The 13154-nt window shown below is 47.1% G+C and overlaps 1 protein-coding gene across 2 annotated transcripts in view; it reads left to right on the top strand.

Annotated features, from left to right (window-relative positions):
* The window catches only part of PRKCE (protein kinase C epsilon), a 451351-nt gene that overhangs the window by 215589 nt on the left and 222608 nt on the right, over positions 1–13154 (top strand). The gene's annotated exons all lie outside the window — the stretch shown is intronic.

The raw sequence follows: 13154 nt of genomic DNA, 5'->3' as shown, positions 1-13154 counted from the left end.
CGAGGGCACAGGAGGTGTGACACAGTGTGCTGGGAATAGTGGCTGAGTGGAAGGTGTTAGTTGTGTTTGAGAAGCATTCATCTGCTTCCAATATCCAAAGTGTTCTCTGTAAGGTTAATGGATGATAGAAGGGGAGGCGGAGGCCAGTGGGCTCTGGGGTCAAATAAGTTGCTGGAATAAGCAACTAAGAGTTTCTTTACTGCAAGACCCCTTTTATATACTGATGTCCATGGTGCTTTTCCCAGATGGGCATACATAGCATCCAGTTTCCTGCTTCTTCAGCCACACAACCATGATTTTTTCCAAGAGGTTTCTGCAGGAATAGAGTTCCAAAAAGTGTAATTGAATTGAGGAAATACTAGACTAAATGATTTTATTTATTTATTTATTTTATTTATTTTTTTTTGGTCCAAGTCACTAGCAGTAGAGTCATGTTTTCAGTGGTCTCAAAGTCCAAGGGGAGTGATGGGAAGGAAGTTTGAGGGACTACATATAAAGAAACCAGTGATTAAGTGGTCCTCCAAGGATGCCCAGCATGGAGTAAAATGCCTTTGGGCCGTCTTAGCTCAGAAGTTATTCCTGAATAATAGACACATAACCTGGGCTTTTAAAACAAGATATTTTTGTTAATGTCATTCCTTTTCTTCTCTTCAAATGCGGGGAAGAGTTTTGCATCAACAGCATGGCCTCACTGTTGGGACAGAGCCCTGGGTCACTGCAGCTGGGGCTGTGAGTGAAGGTGAAGCTCAAAGAGCTGGCAGGATTGGGGTTGCCAGATAAAATACAGGATGCCAGTTACATTTGAATTTCAGATCAACTCTGCATGATTTTTCGATATAACTATGTCCCAAATATCGCATGGGATATACACATACAAATATATTCATCGTTTATCTGAAATTGAAATTTAACTGGGCAGCTTGGATTTTTATTTCCTAATAAAATACACCCTCTCCCAGGATGCTTGGGGAAGCCTAGACACAATGATCAGAAGGTGCTTTAAAATGTAATGGCAAGGTAACAGGTATGTTCTAATTTCTCAAGAGCCCAGGTGCTCCCTCCTGGGAAACGGGTTACTACATCCTCAAGCTCCTTTCCAGCTTTCTTGTTTTCCTCAGTTTAGGAGAATTGATACATGAGGAGTCGTAGCCTGGAAGGCATTTTATTTGTCTCATACATGTTCACAATAAACAAATGTAACATACAAAACTTTACCCAAAACACAGATTTTTCAGCTTCTCTTGAAAAATGCAAAAGGTTTACAGTTTCATAGAAAGAAGCCGGTTGTCTAGACCTGGAAGTCCTGAAACCAGAACTACAAACTTCCTGCCTGCAGTGAGCAGAGTGGGGGTGAGCCCAGTGACCCTCCAGGACAAATCTTAGTCGGGGAGAAAGTAAGAAGATAAGGTTTCTTAACACTCCCACTCCCCACTTTCGGAATTTAAAATATAATTGAGGACACTAAATTATTTCACAGGTAAAAATAAAACGGTGGTCTAAAGTGTATCTCTATACTGACTCTAGATGAGGTGAGAGTTGAGAAGGGAAAGGGGTGCTTCGTTGGGCTCTGGGCAGTTCTTTCCTTGCCAGGAAAGAACATGTCTTAAACTCCATGATCAGTGATGATTACAGAAAGGCCAGAGTTTTAACAGTGGGCTCTGCTCAGGGACACCTTCAGGAGGGAAGAGCCAAACTAATCGCTCTGGGCGAAAGGTCTCCCCATGACCTGCTCTGTTGGCTGGACCTCTCACTTCAGCCACACTGCTCTTCTCTATGCCTTGCCCCCTCTCTTCTCTGCCCCAGAAACCCACCTTTCCCCCAGCCCCATGTGGGACATGATTTTGACAACAGTGACTTAAGAGCGGGTGGGGGCAGCCCCAGTGCTATGAACATGTGTTGATGGGCCCTGGGTGAGGAGTTGGGCGGAGGGCCCCTGGGGACCTGGGCCTTAGAGGCCGTGCTTGAGGGCCAGGGCCTGGAGCTTCTGCTGGCTGTTGTACAGACAGTGGCAGAGACTCCAAGTCGCCTCCGAGGGCATTGTGACACAGAGGATCACTGGCCGCCACCAATGCTAATCACACCAATGGTGCTTGCTGTATCCTATGGCAACAGCAGCTCTTTGTTAATTCAGTGATGCTGGAGGCAGACAGTATTATAGGCTACTTCACAAGGGCTGGGGAACACCCTGGGTCATGAGCATCCTTATTTATGGCCAAGTCCTAGGCACCTCTTTGCTTGCTCTCTAATATCTGCACCCCAACCCCACCCCCAGTTTTGGAATTTGGAAGTAAAATGGGAGGAAGCTCCAATAAAATATTATTCCAGAGGCGAAGCTGAACCCTGAATAATGAGTCCATTAGATTCCACAATCAATATCTAGCTTCTAAACATTATGTATATTGATGAGCTGATTGCTAGGAGACTCGTGCCGAGGGAATTGGAATCCATTTTACTGGGGCCAAATGGGTCGTTGATGGGCCATAGTAGACTGTGACTTTAATAATCAGCTAAAAACATTCTGCAGTCTAGTAAAACACACTTTCAGCATGTTGGATCCCTGTGTGCTTTCCTGAAAGCTGGCAGAGCAGAGTTTTTACTGGGTCCTGAATCATGGCCCTGAAGGCTCTTTCTAAGGCAGAAGGGCTGGCCAGGCCCCCAGCTCAAGTCTCGCTGGTGCTGAGGGAGGCGGGGAGGAAGGAGGTGAGGGGGAAAATCTCTGCAGCTGTGGGCTGAGGGCACAGGTGGGCTGGCTCTTGCCCCTTACTGTCCATGAACACACATTTTACCTGAACTGCTTACCCAGCTCTGTTCTTATGGTCACAGAGCCATAAACAGGGTGAGACATGGTCTTTAGGTCTTTACTTCAAGAGGCTCGGTGGGAGAAGGGTTGTGTGTGTGCAGTGTGATGTGTGTATGTGTTTGTACATGTGCAGGGGTGGGGGTCGGGCTCTTTTCAGTGAGGCATCTTGACTTTTCCCTCCACCCCCGTGCCCCAGGTAGGGAGTGTCGCATGGTATGTGGTAGCACCCTGGCATCTAATATGAATTCTCATACTAATTCTCCGGGTCAGCAAAGGCCGAGTTGAAGAGGGTCAGACTCCTGGACCGCTGGTCATGCCCTGCTCACCGGGCTCTGCAAGCACGTGCTGGTCCTGGAGTCTAGCTCTGCCCACGGGGCGGGGGCAGTTCTGCCCGGCCAGGACCACAGGGCCAGACACTGCCGAGGTTCTGAGAACAGGTTGCTGGAGGAAGGAAGTTGAAGGTAATGAGGTTAATTAAACCCCTGCAGAGTTCTAGCTGTAGAATTGCTCTGAGATACTCTGAAGATTAAAAATTGTGCATTTACTGAGACAGAACCAAAATGCCCACAATTAAACCAAGGTGATGCGTTTCTACCTGTGGTGCTGTGCGCAGCAGTTTAATTTGGCTGGGGAGAAAGGCAAGGGGAGCCCCTTGTCCTCTCTGAATGTCTTTCGTCGGACTCTCAACTCAGGCCTGGCTCGGGTCATCCAGGGATCCTGCGGTCATCCTTCAGTCAACCCTCTGCTGGATTGAGGGCAGCTGCCTCTGCTGCAACAGGGTGATACGCTTCTGTACATGTCCCCTGGTTAAGGGGCAGCGAGAGCAAAGGCTATGGCCTGTTGCTGCTGGCCCACCCTCTGTCAGGCGGCAGCTCTGGCTGTCAGTGTTCCAGCAGCTTCTGAGTTGCCTGGCTGAGCCCCGCTGAGGCCCAGGGCCAGCACTGACTGGAACTCCTGTTTGATTCTCAGAACCTCCCTGCACTGGGCTTCTGCTTGTAGGTCCAGGCCCACGGAGGGGCCTCGGGTGAGTGCGAGGGGCACAGACAGCATCCCTTCTACAGCCTCCTGCAGGCACCGTGGTGGGTGGTGTCCCCGATCAGTTCTAGAATAAGGCAGGGGAGGTGTAAGTATGGTGAAAATGCAAGAAAGGCAGGCAGAGGGGTGCCCAGTGCGTTACATTGCTAAAGAGCAAAGGTTAAAATCGTCCAAGTGATTGGATTAGCAGTGGAGGAGAAAGCCTGAGAGAAAAATCAAGCCTGAAATATCAGAACATCTGACTGAGAATAAAAGGGTTTTGAGTGGACTGGTCCTTGGCAAAGCGAGAAATAAATCAGCCCCCTATGGAGCGACTTTCAGGAATTAGCGGCAGGCAATTGGATATTGAGGAAACATTTAAATGTACCAGATTGTGTTTGGGTTCAGAGGCCAAGAGTGTCTTGAGGCCCTTCTGTGTTTTTTGAAGAGCTTCTGGGGAACCCTCCTGTGGAATTAGGAAAAAATCGGACTAGACTGGATTTGTCCCTGACAGGGAGGTACTCATAGTGGAGCCTGTTTCCCCGAAGTCTTCACCAGTCGTCCTGTTAGATTTTCTTTGTGGTGGAGGCAGCGGATGAAGGTGTGGCCAACCCTTGTCACACCTGTTGTTTTACCCGAGAGCCAGTCTTCCCAGACTTGGCTAATCTGTGGACTGTTTGTCCAAGGGAAGGAGCAGCAGGCTAGGAGCACGTGGGAGGCCAAGGCCAGGTGGAGCGCAGACTTGGAACTCTGCCTGGATCACAGCATCCCTCTGTCACTGTCCATCTGGGTAACCGTGAGCACACTCTTGGACTCTCTGGGTCTCTGAGCCCCATCCTAAAAGGGGCGTACTAGTAGTACCTACGTCATAGCCTTGTTGTGCTGGTCAGGTTGGGTAACATTTATAAAGGGCTGAGAACAATGCCTGGCATCTGTCTTAATAAATAAAACATTTTGTCCCAAATCATCTCTCATGTCCCTCCCAGTTTTCACTTTCTATGATTCTGCTTCATTTTATCCTCTATAAACCTCTAAGGTGGGAAGGCGATCGTTACCCCATTTCGGAGACAGGGAAAGCACAAGAAGACCGGAGGTATTTTCCAGAACAGTGGCTGGTTAGTGGATGGGCGGAGATGGAAACCAAGAACTCCTGAGTGTGTGACTATACCGCCTCAGAGGGGGAGGAATTGCTTCAAGCTTTATGGCCCTCATTGTCTCCCCATTTTCCCTCAGTTTCTCAGTCTCTTCGCTTCCCAGGCACAAGATGAAGACAGACGATAAAATAACTTCCTTGTAACTAGGAAGAAACGAGTGCTGAGAGCAGGCAGGGCCCTGACGGAGGGAGGAAGATGGCAGTGCAGGCCAGGCTCTGCTCTGCCTGATGGGAATGCAGGAGGGCCCCAGGGTCTGGGCTCCAAGGCCTGTGTGCAGCCTGCTCCCGAGTGTTTAGGAAGTGTGACTGGACATGACCACTCCAGCTCTCGCGTTCTTTGGACAAAAGCCTAGTGAATTGGAAAGGCACATTTCCCACGGTGCCAAAAGTTGCCGAGGCCACAGGTTATCCTAGGTGGAGAGGAGGAGATAGCTATTGCGTGAAGGGGCCGGTCTAGCCTGTTGGCTTCTTGCTGAAAAGCAGCATGTCCTGGGTGGTGGTCTTGTTACTCACCAAGTGATCAGGATCAAAGCAGGTGAGAGAAATTCACTAAATACCCCAGCAAGGAACTCTCCCCACTGCTACTTCCCCACCCCTGGCTCTCGAGTACCAGAGCAGTACTTCTCAAACTTCAGTTGCACAAGAGTAACCCGGGCATCGTGTTCCAATGCAGATTCTGACTCAATGGGTCAGGGATGGGCGCAGATACCGCATTTCGTCCCAGCCCCCAGGCTCGCCGATGCTGCTGTTCATGGACCCCATCGGAGTAGGGAGGGTCCTGAGAACATATTGGCATGGCCCGGGTGCCTTTCCCATCAAGAGCCCTCTCACTTCTTGAGCTCTGGTTTTGTTTCCCTTCTCACACCCACAGGCTTCTCAGCACCAGCCAGATGGGAACAAGACCGAGGGAGGCTAATGAGGTCCCCCCGGGGCAGAGTGGAGCGCCTCTCTGAGAGAGTGTTGCCACAGTTTCCCTGTGAGAGGGATTATCCCCCAGGTTGGGCAGAATCCTGGAGGGGAGGGGGCCAGGCAGGCTGTGCAACTGGCAAATTTGTACCTCCTTCTTCCTTCCTCGGAGCCCTGCAGTCATCTGTTCAGGCAGCTTTCTACTTAGCACTCTGATTTCTGTGTCCAATCGATTGGCCACTCTTTGTGCCATGTAAAAATGCATGACTGAGTTTTGACCTTGAAGCCAGCCAGCTATGCAGGCTTCTGTCTTTCACTGCCTGTTTGACTTTAGAAAAGGGTTAGGGAAGAAATAAAGCAAGGCTAAAATAATGCCATTAGTAATGCAACTTCTTTGCATTAAATCCTGCATTTATTAATAACATGATAAAAGTACTACTTCTTTCCATTTGTGGATTATATTATGTTTACAAGGCATTATCTTATTTGATACTCAAACTGCCATTATGAGATGAAAGAAGATTATCATCCCCAGGAAACTGAGGCTCAGATTGGTTTATGAGCTTGCCAGAGATCACAGGGCAGTGGGTAACAGAACCGGGTGGACATGCATATTCTTATTAGGATGGATATTGACAGTTCAGTAGACTTGCAGATACTGTGGGTCATAATTTGTCCCATCCCAAACATGATCCCATACCAAAGACAACTCTGAAGGTGTGGCCAGCCTTAACTGGATGTTAAAACTCTTCCTGAAATGATACTGGCAGTATTGTTCCTCAAGTGCATAGCTGAGAATCCTCTAAAGTTTTAAAAAGTGTTAAAATAGCAAATAAAGCGAACACATACACACAGAAAAACAAAAATAAAACCATAGGGAAATAAGCTAGAAAATGTTTTAAAATTATTCTCTCTCCCTTTCTCCCTTCCTCCTTCCCTCCCTCCTTCCCCCGCCCCTTCTCTGAATACCCTGTGTGCTTAGTTTTCCTGGCTAGGTTAACATTCCACATAGAAGCATGGGAAGCCATCCAGGCAGGAGTCAGTCCTGCAGTGTTTGTTGGACTGGTTCCTGGAATGTCCCCTCCAGGTCACCATATATGTCTCCTTCCTTCAGGCAGGCATTCTAAGCCACCCCCCATGACAAGGTGGGACAAACACATGGCCAACCACAACTTAATTTTCCCCAAACCTTCTTTAGGCTTTCGTTGCACTTGCTGCTTGGGGTTGCCATGGTGACAGTCTACTGCCTTCTCCCTCAAATAGAACCAGAATCACACTTGTACTTATGTACAGTGGAGAAGTGACAGCGGCATTTCTGTCCATGGCCCTTTCCAGTAAACTCAGCCTCAGCCCAGTGGCCAGGAATGTGTGAGCAGGGCACCTCAACTCACTCTTCAAGGTACTTAAAAAACAAAGCAAACGAAACGCCTACGAATAATTCGTAAGTTCCATTTGTAGTTAATGATTCTAGAAATGCCATGGCTAAGTTGCTGGTTTAAAAAAAAAAAAAAATAGTTACTGTGAACAACTGGAGCCTCGCCATAAAACCTTTGTTATTCTGGAGCCCCACGGCTGTGTGCAGAGTTCAGGGCTAGGAGTAACTGGGGGCAGGGAGGAGGTAGTAGTGAGGAATCCAGGGAGTGCTAAAACAGGGACCCTGCTCCAAAAGGATTTGCCATTTGGGTACAGGGGAGACAGTCCTGTACCCAAATGTGTTTCCTCTATTCTAGCTCAGCATTGAGGTTCGGCCGTGCAGTGGGAAGGGATTCTGGGAGCACCTTCCACAGAGGCAGGCTGCCGCTTAAATCTCGACTCTCTGATGTACTAGCTCAGGGTCTCTGGGTGTGAGTTTCTTAATGTCTCAGAGCCTTGACTTCTATATACTTTCTCAGGAAGCTGGTTATGAGCATTGAATGATATGCGCTGAGAGCCTAGCACAGCGTCTTGCTCATAGCAGGTGCTCAGTGAACACTAGTTCTTTTTCTCTTCTTCTCACCTATTCAAGGAGGATGGGGCAGTGGTGGAGGAGAAGGAAAGCAGGTTCCAAGGGTAGGGGAGAACACAGCCCAGGCTTAGGGGTGGACACTGCAGGCCTGGACAGGGAGCAGAGCTCAGTCCTGGAGGTGGCGGACAAGGACCCACACTGAATTCAGAGGCACAACAGAAAACCATGTGACATGAAGGCCTGTGGAGGGGAATGTGTGCTTAGAGGAGTTTGTTGAGGGTCATGAATGTGTAGAAGAGGAGCAGGAGATAGGTAATGAGAAATAGGGCGAGAAGTGATGCTGATTACAAGGTGAAAAACTGGGACTTCCACTCACAGGTGAACATTTTCAGTGTTGGAGATCTGGGAAGTTGCCGTGAGCAGTGCACCGCTGTTCAAACTTAGGAAAGGTTTGGGTATCCTGCCTCAGTGTCCCAAGAGATGCTGACCCCTGGCATTTGCAGCCCCAAATGGTTTTCTTTACCTATTTCCTGACTAAAGTGGAAGGAAAATGCTTAGGAAGATGTGGGATATTTAAAACAAACAAAATTTCGTCTTTTGCCTTTAAACACTTTCTCCAGCCCCACCACTATGCATTCCTCCCCACCATTTCTCAAAATACAAATTACTGAGGAAATAGGCCGTGGAGGATGTATTGCATGCACAGTGCTAGATGGTGAGTGTTTTGCCTGTTCAGAAGTGCTGCATTATGCATGTGGAACCTGGCAGTCTCTTGGGATAATGGGTCAACAAATCCCAAATGTGGCTTGAAGCAGCTGTGACTCTCCATTTCCAGGGAGGCCAGGCCATGCTCTTGGGTTGTACATAGTTCCGTTTCCCCTAAACCTCAGAGACCAGATGAAACGTTGCTTTTAAACAATATTCTTTGTAAGCCCTGCCTGCAGGCAGAAGGATGATGGACTGTCAGTCTCTGTCAGTCCATTTCCTGAGCGTTTAGGAATCTTCCAGGTCAAAGGGTAGCTATTCTGCTAACGTTACCTGGTTTCGAGGATTGGAAACAGTGCGTGGTGATGGGAGGGGTGTTGACGAAGAAACTAGAAAAACAGAGAATTTTTAGTTTGCCTGGGAGGTGGGAGAATATTGCCCAGACCTTTTGGTAACTGAGTTTAAGGGAGTGCGTGTGTTTCAGGGCATTCTTGCCCCTAAAGTGGCTTCTTACTCATGAGACATACTGGTCATGGCAATAAGAAAAATACTAGTAATAAAAGCAAGCATTTCCAAAGTACTTTAATAATCTCATTCGGTCTTTACAAAACTCTGAAAGATAGGCAGGGATGATATTATCCTGTGTCAAATGAGATGAGGGATAAGTGTGCTGCCTGAGGCCATTCTGCTTGTTGATGACAGATGGAGGCCCGATAATCCATGTCTCCCCAGCTTCAGGGCAGTGACACTGCCCTCTGAGTGTGTATCAGGTGTAAGGAAGGTAAGAGAGGAAAAAGAGGAAGGAAATCACATAAAGCCATCATCCGCCATCACCATGGGCCCGCCCTGCCTTCGGTTGGTGGAGAAGGGTGCCTTGCCTAAGGACTGTTGCTTCTTGCTGAGTGGGGTTGGATGGGGGCCAGTTGTCTGCCATAGGCTACAAGGCCCTGACTATAGGGGACTGATGGTCATGGCCCCAGCCTTTGTCAAGAGGAGAAGGTGGCTGACAGCAATGATTCAGAAGGCTGGAAGGAGCCTTCCTGGGGACAGAGACAGCCTTTGCAGGTGGCATGAAGTCACCTCAGAAATACACTTTAGGAGAATATCTCACCAGAAACCAGCACTGGAGCAGCCAAGGCCCATTGCTTCAACCAGGTGGAACCTGAAGGCTTCTAAGACAGAATAGATTTCAAAGAAAAAGCTTTGAAGAGAAAAGAGTCTATGAGATGTAGGGTTTGGAAATCACAAGACAGACTTACTTAGATCAGGTCTTTGAAAGGGGGCCATGTGGACATTTTGCAGTCTGCTGCCTGGAAGCCTCCTGGGGGCCACCAACTGATGCACACCAAAATGAATGTCTTAGTGATGTTCAAGCCCACACCTCACTGTGGCCCTGTGGGGACACAACAGTAACATGGTGACATTGTTGAAATGTACGTATGGAGCCACTTAATGAGGGAGCTAGGCAAGTACCCTCATCATACATGTCTTCTCTAACTCTCAGATTATGGAGAAGCAAGACAGAACCTGTGAACACGGTATAAGTAAAAGACTCACACCGAGTGGAACACTGGGTGTGCTTGGATTTGTGTTTCTCATTTGAGAGCTGCATGAAGTCTTTGAGGCCCAGCCTAACCTCTCCAGCCCTAGCTTTCAGGTTGAAAGACTGCCTTCAGCATCAGTAGACCAGCTTTTCTGTCCACCTGTCCACCTACCTTATCACTCAGTTGGACAACTCTAATAGATTGAGCATCGCCAGTTCTTCTGAAGTTATAACCTGCAGGTATTGTCCCTGCCGTCCAGGTGTTTCATGTGCAGTCAGGGAGAGGAGACAGATGTGTAAATAGTCGCGATATAGCGAGAGTGGGTGCCTCTTATCCGTGATCATTCCAGCACTTTCCTCATAATACCAGCCTGCCAAAACTTAAGTGTCTAGTCCTCAAATCCTAGAAAAACAAGGATTCCCCCCAACATGACTCTCTCTCTCTCTCTTATTTTTTAATGCAGAATTTCCTGAGATTTTATTTGTGACCTACAAACTTAATGGAGCCTAGTACTTTTCTCCCTGGGCAGAAACCATTAACGATGCCAAGAGCTGTTAGTGGATGCAGTTTTCTCCGCATGTGTAGTAGCAAAGTGTAATTTATGTAGCAAAGTGTAATTCATGTTCTGGTTCGTGAAATAACTTATTAGTGACTTAAATTACAAAGGTGCCTATGGTATCAGGCTAGGTGCTCTGAGAGCATTAGGGAATTTACTACAAAATTTTTAGGGAGATAATAGATCTATGTGTGAATTGGAAAAATATGATACCAGCTAGGTTGAGGGTAAATACCATAGTGCTTCAAATAGGAAACAAGATGGGTGGATGGAGGGTCCAGGGACTGAATATGGGAACAAAAGACAAAGTCACAAGTTCTCTTTGATATGTGAAGTTGGATATATCTTGGGGACACAGTGTCCAGAGGGTTGGTGGCTCTCAGGTCTGTGTTGTACATCTAGATTTGGGAATTGTCAACATTTGGACAATCCTGATGCCGTGATGGTTGAGAGAGTGTGTATAGAAAGAACCTGACAGAACACCCAGCCAAGAACAGAGCCTGAGGCAGCCCCGGATGCATTGGGACAGGCAGAGGAAGAACCTGCAGAGCAGATGGAGGAGAACTGACCTCAAGGTGGGGGCTGGTTCCCAAACCAAAGAGCCTTTTAAGAACAAAGGGGTCGTTAGCAGTGTCAGGTGGTTAAGAGTGATCAAATGAGAACTGAGCAGCAGCACCCATTGGTTCTTGGGGTCCTTGGGCAGAGCAGTCTCAAGGAAAAGTTAAGGACAGAGGCCAGAGTCCACTGAATTAATTGGAGAGAAAGGCCAGTGAAGGAGTGGAGAAGTGCAGGGAGACCCTACTTTCAGGACTGTAAGGGGAGGAGAGAGCATTGGTAAGAGATTTCAGTATCCCCACAAAAGGTGGGAGGAGTTGTTTTCTGTTTACAAAGGAGACCGTGCACAGAGAAGTAAAATAATTTGCCTTTTTCACATTACCATTATAATCAAATCCCACCTCCACCCCAATAAAGGTTATTAAAAATGTTTTCCAAAAGTATCGCAAATAGAAAATGGCAGAGTAAGTATTCAAATTCCAATATACCTGGCTTCAAAATCTAGGTCCTTGCTACTCAAAATTGTGGTCCAGGGACCAGTAACATGGCTATCACCTGGGACCTCATTAGAAATGCAGATTCTCAGACCCAGGCCAGCTTAGAATCTGTGTCTTAATAGGATCCAGGTGATGCACGTGCACATTAAACTGAGAGGCACTGCTCTGTGCTTTCCCCTATTTTATGTTTTAGTAATCCAGATATCTTGTAAAGAGGACCTGAATGATCAGACTGACAAAAAAGCAGAGCTGTAGGTAAGTGAGGCATGCAACTTCTTTCTCTGAGAGGCAGGAGACATCTGCAGGTCCTCAGGTAACCTTGAAGAGCTCATCTTCACAAGGAAGGTCATCCACTGATCCCCAAGCCAAGGCCACAGTGGCCCCCTTCACCATAGGATGATGGAGCACATTAAGTTCTGGGCAAGTTTTGCTACATTTTTAATTAATAGCCATCTTCTTCACATAATAATGCAGATGCGGAGGAAGAAAACACCCTTTCAATAGCTAGCGTAATTAAGCTGCATAGATTAGTTTGATCTTTGCTGCCCCTCCAAAGCTCTCCAAGGGAAGATAACTCATGTGCATGGAGGTTTGCTCAGATGTTTTCCTTCTAAAGGGTTCAGTAACTGCCTACCTGTGATGTTTTTTAATTACCACAACCACATCTTTGAATACTTTTTTGAATGAGTGCTCGCTTCAAGGTTCTGCTTAGTCCTTTCTCATCGGTACCTAAAACAACCAAACCACATGCAAAATGCCAAGAAAATCTAAACCCATGGTTCCTTTTTTTCTGTGGGCATACTCTCTTTCTCACCTTTACTTTCCTGGGTCCTTGAAGGTTTTGTAGTTCTGTATTTTACAAAGTGACCCATTAGTTGGTTGTGAAATGAATTTAGTATCAACCAACTTTAAAAAATACACACATACACACACACACACACACACACACAGTGAAATAGAAAATATCGAAGTGCATCGTATGGAGTAGGGGCAGCAGTAGTTTTGTTAAACTTCTTTTTTAGTTCTGTAAATACGTGTGCATCCTGAGTTTCCGTGCAAAAATGTTTTCCACACTATGGGTTGTGGTCAAAAAGTATGAGAGCCACTGATCCATTTCATTGGTACCTATTTATAGAATCATTGAAATCAGTGTGTGTGTGTGTGTGTGTGTGTTTTAAATAGGTACCTTTTTCCAGGCCAATTTCTACTCATGGGTTCAGTCAGCTGTATATGAAAGCATTCCCAGAGATTCCAACCATTTAGCCAAGTTTAAGACCTGCTGGTCTGGTTCAAACTCCTACTCTAAAGAGAATTCCCTTTTATATTATTTCTGGTAGATGAGAATCAAGCCTCTAGGTGCCAGCACTCTCTCTGTATTCACAGGTATATACGTGAAGAGCCCATGCCTTCTGGGATGTGTCTTCTTGTTAGAAACTTCTCCCAGGGACTGATCCAAATCCGGCTTGCTCATAGCTTTCA

Source organism: Pteropus medius, unplaced genomic scaffold (assembly GCF_902729225.1).
Source record: "Pteropus medius unplaced genomic scaffold, Ma_sr-lr_union100, whole genome shotgun sequence".
Lineage (NCBI taxonomy): Eukaryota > Metazoa > Chordata > Mammalia > Chiroptera > Pteropodidae > Pteropus > Pteropus medius.
Note: the sequence above shows the minus strand (reverse complement) of the source record. Positions and strands in the feature narration are given on the sequence as shown.